At 38.0% G+C, this 10,919-nt stretch overlaps 1 long non-coding RNA gene across 1 annotated transcript; it reads right to left on the bottom strand.

Annotated features, from left to right (window-relative positions):
- Positions 1-5,795: 5,795 nt before the first annotated feature.
- On the bottom strand, positions 5,796-7,361 carry LOC104114735 (uncharacterized). The gene is made up of 2 exons (XR_690460.4): positions 6,370-7,361; positions 5,796-6,084 (listed from the first exon to the last, which is right to left on the bottom strand). It is a non-coding gene; the product is annotated as an uncharacterized lncRNA (long non-coding RNA).
- Between the last annotated feature and the right edge of the window lie 3,558 nt (positions 7,362-10,919).

Genomic DNA, 10,919 nt, shown 5'->3' with positions numbered 1-10,919 from the left:
ATTACTAGAAAGTATATAGCCTCAAGAAGAACTTCAGAGCATACAATAGTATGTTGATTCATAAAAAGAATCTCAGAAACATAGACATGCAAAACAGGAATTCAAATGAAAGAGAATGAAATTGCAAGGGTCATAGGTACTTACCAGTTACTAATTGACAAATGAATAAACAAAGAACAAATTCAGCAATATCTTGAACGTCAGTAGCCAGAACGAACAGTAGAACCCCAAAATCTCAGTGTGTCAGAGTTCCCAAGGGTTTTAGATGAACCCCGGGCAGTGCTCGCACTGAGAAAGGTCGAATAATCGAATTTCGGTGGCCTTGGCTTTCAGCCGGCCAAGAGTTTAAGTTTTAGAATGGTGTAAGGCGAGAATAAGAAAGACAGTGGTAGTTTTTTAACGATTAGCGTCCGTTAAAGGGGAAATTGGGGAGGGGTTTATATAGTAGTAAAACTCAACGCACAAAATAAGGAAATACAGTCAATCAAACACAAATAAGAAAAGATAAGCATGCAAAATCACTCAGAATCAATTTAGGAGAAAATCGGGCAAATCCTAGTTCAAAAGGAGAACACATATGGTCGAAATATCATAGAATCAGACCCATATAGCCTGGTAGTGAGTGTATCCAGACGAAATATCATCTAAGTCTCAAAAGTGATGGTGATGGCACTTTATTTGGGAGATCGGTACTTGCCAAAAAGGGGGCAAGTACTTTTTAATACCATAGTCTTGTAAGAAACAACGAGATATTGCATAGAAGGTAAGGGAATCATGGATTGATTCCATTGTGGGGTCGGATTTGGAGAAGATTCGAAGATACGACGACTAGAGTTTCTCAAAAAAGAAGAGAGTCAAGATGATTTAGGGGCGGCTATTAGGCGGAAGTGTCTCTAGGGTTTGGGTGAGGAAGATATAAGGAAAGGGGAAGGGCCATTGTGGGCCGTTCATCATCTAAGATCAACGACCATGATTAAAGGGGAAGTGGGGCGGGTCAGGAGATGTGTATAGGGTAATGGGCTGCTGATATTGGGTTAAGGGGTATTGGGCCAAGATTTTAGTCCGAAAATTAGCCCTATATTGGGCTAAGAATTAAATATACCAAAATTGTTTAAAATAATTTATATTAAAAATATTAACAAATAATAAAAATATTACTTATGCAATAAAATGATTAAAAATAATATAACATTATAAAAATATAAAAATGCTATTTTAATATGAATAATGTAATAAATATAATTATGCGTAGAATATAGGCTATTACTGCAAAATTATGTAAATAGCTCAAAGAATGCAAATATAATTACATGAAACAAAGTAAAAATATTATGAAACATATATGTAGATGTAAATAATAAATTTAGATGATTAAGTCATCACAAAATAATTTGAAGGAGTAATAAAAATATTGAACAATTAAAATGCGAGAAAAATTAATTTTAAAGCTTTAAAAATTATAGAAAATACTTATATAACCCTTGTAAATTAGATAATGATGCAAAATGATATTTTGAAAGTATATATACTATTTGAAAAAATATGAGGGCAAAGTTGGGTAACAACGCCTTTTAATAATGATGTGCAGTTTCGAGAGATCCCTAGACCATGGAATGGTGTCTTCAGGCTATGAGGATGGTGCCTTCGGACTATGCTGCCTTCGGACAATGTGGCGATATTTCAGCTCATGAAATGTAAAGATGTGGCGATATCAATCATTTGATGGAGAAAATAGTTGATACTTAGTCATATGCGAGGACGAGACAAGACAAGGCTTAGTCTTGTATGAGATGAGGGCAGTGCTTAGCCCTATGCGAAGAAGGGAGACAATGCTTATTCTTATGCAGTGTAGTGGAGACAGTGTTTAGTTTCATGCAAAGAAAGGCAGTGCTTAGCCTTATGCAATGTGGAAACAGTGCTTAGTCTCATGCAAAGGATGAAGACAATGTTTAGTCTCATGCAAAGGATGGAGACACTGTTTAGTCTCATGCAAAGAAGGCAATGTTTAGCCGTATGCAATATTAGAGACAATGCTTAGTCTCATGCAAAGAATGGAGACAGTGCTTAGTCTCATGCAAGGAAAGGCAGTGCTTAGCCTTATGCAATAATGGAGGCAATGCTTAGCCTCATGCAGTAATGGTGGCAATGCTTAGCCTCATGCAAGGTATGGAGACAATGCTTAGTCTCATGCAAATAAAGGCAGTGCTTAGCCTTATGCAGTAATGGAGGCAATGCTTAGCCTCATGCAAGGTATGGAGACAATGCTTAGACTCATGTAAAGAAAGGCAGTGCTTAGCCTTATGTAATAATAGAGGCAATGCTTAGCCTCATGCAAGGAAAGGCAATGCTTGGCCTTATGCAGTGATGAGGGCAGTGCTTAGCCCTATGAGAGAAAAAACAATGACTAAGTGTGAGAGGATAAATCATTTCTTAGCTTGATGCATTTGTGTTTGGCAATTCTTGTTGTTGTGAAGATAGTGATCCTGTTGTGTGTATATATTTGCGGACGTTCCTATTATGTTCATTGTGCCTGCATCCAAAGAAAAAGGGGTAATATCACTTTTAGCCCGTGCCAGAAGCTATTTACATTTGTAGCCAAAAAAGTGTATAAAACTTGTATAATTTTTATATATAACATACAAAATGTATATATATACAAAAAATATACAAATTTTATACATTTTTTCGGCTATTATTTTTACAGCGGCTATACAGTTTCATTTTTCCAAAGAAAAATCGTGAGCTTTGTAGGGGAAAGGTTGGTTTGTGCTCTAGGATTCCTTGCTTCGCCTTTACTCTTGTCTTGAGGCCCTGCTTGAGTCACTCTGGGTGACGTCTGGCTGCTATAGAAACAAATTTTTTTGAAAAGCATGCATGCAATTGACAAATTATTTGTAGAAATGTAGTGATAATGCACGAGATCAAATAATTTTGATGAACTGATGAATGTGATACATTTTTGAGACATTACAACCTCCTTGCTTCGGAATTTTGAGGATCCTCCTCAAAGTTCTGCCCCAGTTTAAATGCATACTTCCGGCAATACATTCCTTGGCGGTTCCAAACGTGATGAGATCGGGTGAACTCAAGACCTTGCCACAATTTCTGACCATATGGAAAATGAAGATTTTATTGTGATGTGACCGAACCCACAAGGCTGCCTACGTATCCCCTCTTAAATGGGAATCAGGTCAAGCGTAGTTCAGTTACATCAAATAGAAAGTGCAAACATAATCTTAAACATAGTATCTCTTGACTGCGTCCGAATTGATAGGTTTTGGCCAAATCTCTCCATCCATCTCTGCAAGTATAAGTGCTCCTCCTGTCAATACCCAGTGAACCATTTAAGGGCCCTGCCAGTTGGGTGAGAATTTTCCCTTTGCTTCGTCTTGATGTGGGAAGATTCGCTTTAGTACCAACTGCCCCAGCGTGAATTGCCTCGACCTGACCTTTTTCCACTTTGGCGGGAATAACAGCTTTAGTACCATAAAACAGTAGGTAAGGAGTTGCCCCAGTTGATGTACGAACTATGGTACGATACCCGAGTAAAGCAAACGGTAGCTTCTCATGCCATTGTTTGTAATTATCTACCATTTTCCTCAATATCTTCTTGATGTTCTTGTTGGCGGCTTCTACGGCACTGTTCATTTGCGGCCTGTATGCTGTAGAGTTTCGGTGTTTGATCTTGAATGTCTCACATGTGGATTTCATCAAATCGCTGTTGAGATTGGCGTCATTGTCAGTAATGATTGACTCTGGTACCCCAAATCGATAAATAATGCGGTCCCGAACAAAATCTACTACAACCTTTTTAATTACAACTTTGTAAGATGCGGCTTCAACCCATTTTGTGAAGTAGTCAATGGCTACCAGAATGAACCTATGTCTGTTTAAAGCAGCGGGTTCGATTGGTCCGATGACATCCGTACCCCAAGCTGAGAAAGGCCAGGGTACGCTTGTTGAATTAAGTTCGTTGGGTGGTACTCGTATCATGTCAGCATGTATCTGGCATTGGTGACACTTTTGAACGTACTTGATACAGTCTATTTCCATAGTCATCCAGAAATACCCTGCTCTTAGTATCTTCTTGGCCAAAATGAAATCATTCATGTGGGGTCCGCAGGTTCCGGGATGTATTTCCTCGAGCAATCTGAATGCCTCATTGGCATCGACATATCGCAGTAATCCCAAGTCAGGAGTCCTTCTATACAAAATTCCTCCGCTTTGAAAGAAATGGTTAGCCAATCTTCGAAGTGTGTGCTTCTAAGTGTGGGTAGCGCTCTCTGGGTATTCTCCTTTTTCCAAGTACTTCTTTATGTCATGGAACCACGAGTTTCAATCTCTTCTTCAACATGAGCATAATAAGCTAGCTGTTTATGAATTCCTATTGGGATAGAATCGATGAAATTCTTATGTGGGTGTTATATCATGGAATACAAAGTGGCTAATGCGTCTGCAAACTTATTCTGAATTCTTGGAACATGCTTGAACTCTATCTTTGTGAACCTCTTGATAAGCTCTTGTACACAGTGCAAATATGGCAATATTTTGGTATTCTTTGTAGCCCACTCCCCTAGAACCTGGTGCACTAAAAGATTTTAGTCTCCGATTACCAGCAGTTGTCACACCTCATTTTTTTTCGAGGGATAGGGGAGTTTTTCCAATTAAAGTGATAATATTCGAAATGAGATTATTTATTTAATTTCAGAGTCTCCATTTGGAATAATTTATGGTGTCCCAAGTCACCAGTTTATTTTAAATCTCAAATCGAGAAAATTCGACTCTGTTTTAAAGTCTGCGAAACCAGAAGATTGGGTAAGGAATTCTGTTAACCCGGGAGAAGGTGTGAGGCACTTCCGAGTCCTGTGGTTTTAGAACGGTCGCTCAACTATTAATAATTGGCCTAATTATCTGGTTTATTACATGTTTAAAACCTATTATGCATTTTTAACCATTTAAACTGCTTTCAATTATTTATGAAATCTGTTTGAACAAGTTGCGATGTCGCACACTCGTTGTTTTTGAGCTCATTGCGAATCGCGTCACATGAAATGCACCCTCGGTTTACAATATGTTTGTTTTTATAATTATTTGAAGTTATGGTCGTCATATAAAATGTACGCCCGAATTGGGGATTATGTATCATGACTATGCCACGGGAACCGTACCCAAAGCCGTGATGATTTAATTACGCGCCTAAAGCAAACTCCGATGTTTGAAATTATTGATTCTAAACTAATTTGAGGTTATTGTAAAAGGGCAAAGATTATGGAAATTATTTGTGAACAAGTGACGGGAATTAGTTGACATAGGCTCCTATGTAAGGAAGATTGTCTCATGATTCTTCCCTTAGGGATGAAATTGATTAGAGTATGGTTAGTTATTCCAATGGATTAGTTCGGTATTATTTCAGTCAATAAATGAGCTATGGGTTGAAAAATGACTGAAAACATACGTGATGTCTCAAACAGGCAAAGTGCGGATGCTAATGGGTTTCACCTTGGGCCCAAACATTTTGGCCTTTTATTTGCAAATCAAATGATGCCTAAAGAAAGTGCATGCCATAAGCTGCACTTAAAATATGGGCCTCAAACCTCAAAAGCCCATCTTTAAGGAAAAAACCTAAGGCTTTCAAATTGCAGCCTAGGAATGGGGTCATTTGGAACCCACAAGATCTGAATTCGACTATGTTTAATCAGTAACGAATTGTATCAAATTAAAAACAACAAGTATACAACCAAACGATATTTATGAACTTCAATATCAGAAATAGTATGAATAAACTGGGATTCACATTCAAAGCAAGTTTAAACCGATGCATGATCATTTCAATACACCACAAGCATAGGAAAATTAGTTACAAATCTTAGCACATGAGATGTTTCAAATTATTCATACTAAAATCAGAATTTTAACATGTTTACACTGCTGAACTCCTACATACACTGAAGTTCTCTAATCTAAACATGAATAAGAACATTTAAACATTTGATTTAGTAGCCCTTCATGCATCCAATTTCATCTTGAATGCCATACTTGAACTCCATCCGTATAAGTATACAGAAGCAATGACAATAGGCATGGCTAATTCGAAATTTCACAAGTTAAACATGAGTGTTTGACTATCAGTGACTTTATAGTAAAACGGATGAAATATCAATAACAATAAATCTAGCTAGTGAGCAAACATGGCTTAACTTTCAGCTCAAACAAACAGATGTAATCAGCTACTCATCAGGAAACAAAGAAGAACATGATTTTAACATACAAATATCAGAAGCACATGGAAGCAAGCATAACCAAAAATCAGCATGTCAACTTTAACATTTCTGCATTCAGAGAAAAATACATATGTTATTTCAAACATACCTATCAGCAGAAGGTAGCAACAGAACACAAAAATTAAAAAATAGATCTCTGAACTGGAAGAGGGCAACAACAAGAACAGACGCAGCAGTAGGATATCAACAAGAACCAAAGAACCGACAGCTGATTTGAAATCCCCCAGAACTGGAATAAACCAGTGAAAATGAAGAGAAAAACAACTTTCTTCTTTTTGTTGTTTTCTAGCAATATATTGACTCCTTGTGAGTGTTTTCATTTTTGGGAGCAAGAAAGAGTGCAGAGAGATTTTTGTGTATAGAAATCAGTCTGTATTTGAGAGAAATATTGAGTGATTAACATGTGTTTGTGAGAAAATAAGAGGTCCTATATGTAGGGAATAAAATCTGCCATGTGCTCCAAAGAATGAGGGAATACTTCTCAGCAGGCCACCCCTAAATTTCAGGAAAAAACATCTTTTTAAAACTGAATTTGGACATCTGTCCCTGTTTCTAGATGGTTCTTTTTATTTCCTACCCTTTAGCTTCTGAAAATCATTTCTTTTGACCCCAATCTAACCTAATTCAATTATGCAATTGCACGTTAGTCCTTCCTCTAGAAACTTTTCCAAACAAACAACTCAAATTCCCTAATTTTTCAAATCCCCTTTGACCCCTTTAGCTTTTGTTAATTACCAATTAGTGCCTTCTACCCTAACTCTACTATCTTCTTTCAATAAGCAGAGCTAACGATTACTAAACAAACACTTATTAATCTAAATTAAAATTAATCTATCAAAAACAGCAAACTAGCTAACCTATCATTAAGCACATATGTAATTTCAACCAAAACCTTATTATCAATCGACTAAAATTCAAGTAGGACTGAATCAAACAATTATTTAGAAAGCTAAAACATTTTTAGGCGATTAGCTATTAACCTAGGCATGCAATGAAAAACTAAGAGAAAGGAGAATTGATCAGAATGAGTGAGAAAGAAGGAAATAAGTTACCTATTAATCTTTAAGAGAAAGCGAACATAGAACTCTGACGAAAACTCGACGAACAAACACGGCTCTGACCAAAATGCAATCTCCGACATACAGCGTGAATCTTACATCAGTGGAAAGCTCTTATCAAGAGCTTTCAATTGATGTAAATTTCAACCGAAAATAAGGTGAAATTGGTCGAGTATTTGAAAAGGGGGCAAGAGGCTAGGGTTCAATTTAGGATCTGGAATTGGAGCAGTTTGGTCGGGGTATTGGGGAAATTAGAGGTAGGTTTGTGTTGAGGATGGAGAGAGGAGTATAGGGTGTGAATTTGAGGGGGTTTGGAGTAGCGCCGCCGCCGTAGGCGATTTTCGGCGGCGGCGAATGGCGAGGGATGAGAGAGACGAGTTGAGAGATGAGAAAGGGGGAAATGGGGTTGGTCTCTAGGGTTTGGGGGAGATCTTCCGACCATTATAAGGGGGAAGGGTGGTGAGTTGCGAGCCATTAGATCAAGAATGATCAATGGCTGGGATTGGGTGTTACTAAAACGGCGCCGTTTTGGCGCCTGAAGACTGGACCAAATTTTTGGTGAAGATTGGGCTGGGGGGAATGGATTTGAAAGTTCATTTGTGCTTTTGAGACTAGCCCAGACCGGTTTAAAACTAAGAGAAACTTTCCTTTTTCCTTTGTTTGGTTTTCTTTCCTTTTGATTTTAAAATTCTACAAAGTTAATTAAAAATAATCGTAATTAAAACCCCAACTTAATTCTAATTAGAGAAAAATAAATTAATCTATTTATATACTAACAAATGCATGTAAAATTAAAATATTTTGTTTGATGTTTTATGTATTAATTCTACCAATTAACGAGTAATTAATTCCTAAAATGCAAATTAAACTTAAGATAGCATGAAATTAAAATGTAACAATTTTTATGGTTTTTATATAAATTTAAAATATTAAATATACATGAAAATGCAACTAAATGCAAACAAACAATTTAAATGAGATGGCGATGGCACTTGATTAAATATTAAATATACATGAAAATATTAAAATATTAAATATTAAATATACATGAAAATATTAAATATTAAATATACATGAAAATATTAAAATATTAAATATACATGAAAATATTAAACAAACGTCGTCGTTAATCTGTCGCTAAATCGTCCGTAGCTAGCACAATTTCTTGATAATCTGTCACTAATCTGTCGCTAAATGAGATTAGCGATGGATTTTTCTGTTTAGCTACAGAACTTGTCCGTCGCTAAAACCAGATTTTTTAGTAGTGGGAGTGGAGACTTTATGTCGGAAAAACGACTAGGGAGAGGAAACCCTATGTCTAAAAACATCAACTAGGGAGTGGAGACCCTATGTTGGAAAAACGACTAGGGAGTGGAGACCCTATGTCTAAAAACATCAACTAGGGAGTGGAGACCCTATGTCTAAAAATCATCAATTAGGGAGTGAAGACCCTATGTTGGAAAAGCGACTAGAGAGTGGAGACCATATGTTGGAAAAGAGACTAGGGAGTGGAGACCCTATATCTAAAAACATCAACTAGGGAGTGGATACCCTATGTTGGAAAAACGACTAGGGAGTGAAAACCCTATGTCTAAAATAAAATCAACTAGGGAGTAGAGACCCTATGTTGGAAAAGCGACTAGGGAGTGGAGACCTTATGTCTAAGATAAACATCAACTAGGGAGTGGAGACCCAATGTTGGAAAAGAGACTAGGGAATGGAGACCCTATGTCTAAAAATCATCAACTAGGGAGTGGAGACCCTATGTCTAAAAACATCAACTAGGGAGTGTAGACCCTATAGTGGAAAAGCGACTGGGGAGTGGAGACCCTATGTCTAAAATAAAATCAACTAGGGAGTAGAGACCCTATGTTGGAAAAGCGACTAGGGAGTGGAGATCCTATGTCTAAGATAAACATCAACTAGGGAGTGGAGACCCAATGTTGGAAAAGAGACTAGGGAATGGATACCCTATGTCTAAAAATAATCAACTAGGGAGTGGAGACCCTATGTTGAAAAAGCGACTAGGGAGTGGAGACCCTATGTCTAAAAACATCAACTATGGAGTGGATACCCTATAGTGGAAAAGCGACTGGGGAGTGGAGACCCTTTGTCTAAAATAAAATCAACTAGGGAGCAGAGACCCTATGTTGGAAAAATGACTAGGGAGTGGAGACCCTATGTCTAAGATAAACATCAACTAGGGAGTGGAGACCCAATGTTGGAAAAGAGACTAGGAAATGGAGACCCTATGTCTAAAAATCATCAACTATGGAGTGAAGACCCTATGTTGAAAAACCGATTAGGGAGTGGAGACCCTATGTCTAAAAACATCAACTAGGGAGTGGAGACCCTATAGTGAAAAAGCGACTGGGGAGTGGAGACCCTATGTCTAAAATAAAATCAACTAGGGAGTAGAGACCCTATGTTGGAAAAGCGACTAGGGAGTGGAGACCCTATGTCTAAGATAAACATCAACTAGGGAGTGGAGACCCAATGTTGGAAAAGAGACTAGGAAATGGAGACCCTATGTCTAAAAATCATCAACTAGGGAGTGGAGACCCTATGTTGGAAAAGCGACTAGGGAGTGGAGACACTATGTCTAAAAACATCAACTAGGGAGTGGATACCCTATAGTGGAAAAGCGACTGGGGAGTGGAGACCCTATGTCTAAAAACATCAACTAGGGAGTGGAGACCCTATGTTGGAAAAGCGAATAAGGAGTGGAGACCCTATGTCTAAAAATCATCAACTAGGGAGTGAAAACCCTATGTTGGAAAAGCGACTAGGGAGTGGAGACCCTATGTCTAAAATTATCAACTAGGGAGTGGAGACCCTATGTTGGAAAAGCGACTAGAGAGTGGAGACCCTATGTCTAAAATCATCAACTAGGGTGTGGAGACCCTGTGTTGGAAAAGCGACTAGGGAGTGGAGACCCTATGTCTAAAAATCATTAACTAGGGTGTGGAGACCCTATGTTGGAAAAGAGATTAGGGAGTGGAGACCTTATGTCCAAAAATCATCAACTAGGGAGTAGAGACCCTATGTTGGAAAAGCAACTAGGGAGTGGAGACCTTATGTCTAAAATCATCAACTAGGGAGTGGAGACCCTTTGTTGGAAAAACGACTAGGGAGTGGAGACCCTGTGTTGGAAAAATGACTAGGGAGTGGAGACCCTATGTCTAAAATTCATCAACTAGGGTGTGGAGACCCTATGTTGGAAAAGAGACTAGGGAGTGGAGACCCTATGTCCAACAATCATTAACTAGGGAGTGGAGACCATATGTTGGAAAAGCGACTAGGGAGTGGAGACCCTATGTCTAAAATAAAATCAACTAGGGAGTGGAGAACCTATGTTGGAAAAAAGACTAGGGAGTGGAGACCCTTTGTCTAAAATAAAATCATCGACTAGGGAGTGGAGACCTTATGTCTAAGATAAACATCAACTAGGGAGTGGAGACCCAATGTTGGAAGAGAGACTAGGGAATGGAGACCCTAAACTACCATGATTTGTAACTTTCTTTCTTTTCTTTCTCTCTTTTGTTTTTTAGAGAATGAGTAAAATACGGGAAAGAATTTG

Source organism: Nicotiana tomentosiformis, chromosome 1 (assembly GCF_000390325.3).
Source record: "Nicotiana tomentosiformis chromosome 1, ASM39032v3, whole genome shotgun sequence".
In the NCBI taxonomy this organism is placed as follows: Eukaryota; Viridiplantae; Streptophyta; class Magnoliopsida; order Solanales; family Solanaceae; genus Nicotiana; species Nicotiana tomentosiformis.
Note: the sequence above shows the minus strand (reverse complement) of the source record. Positions and strands in the feature narration are given on the sequence as shown.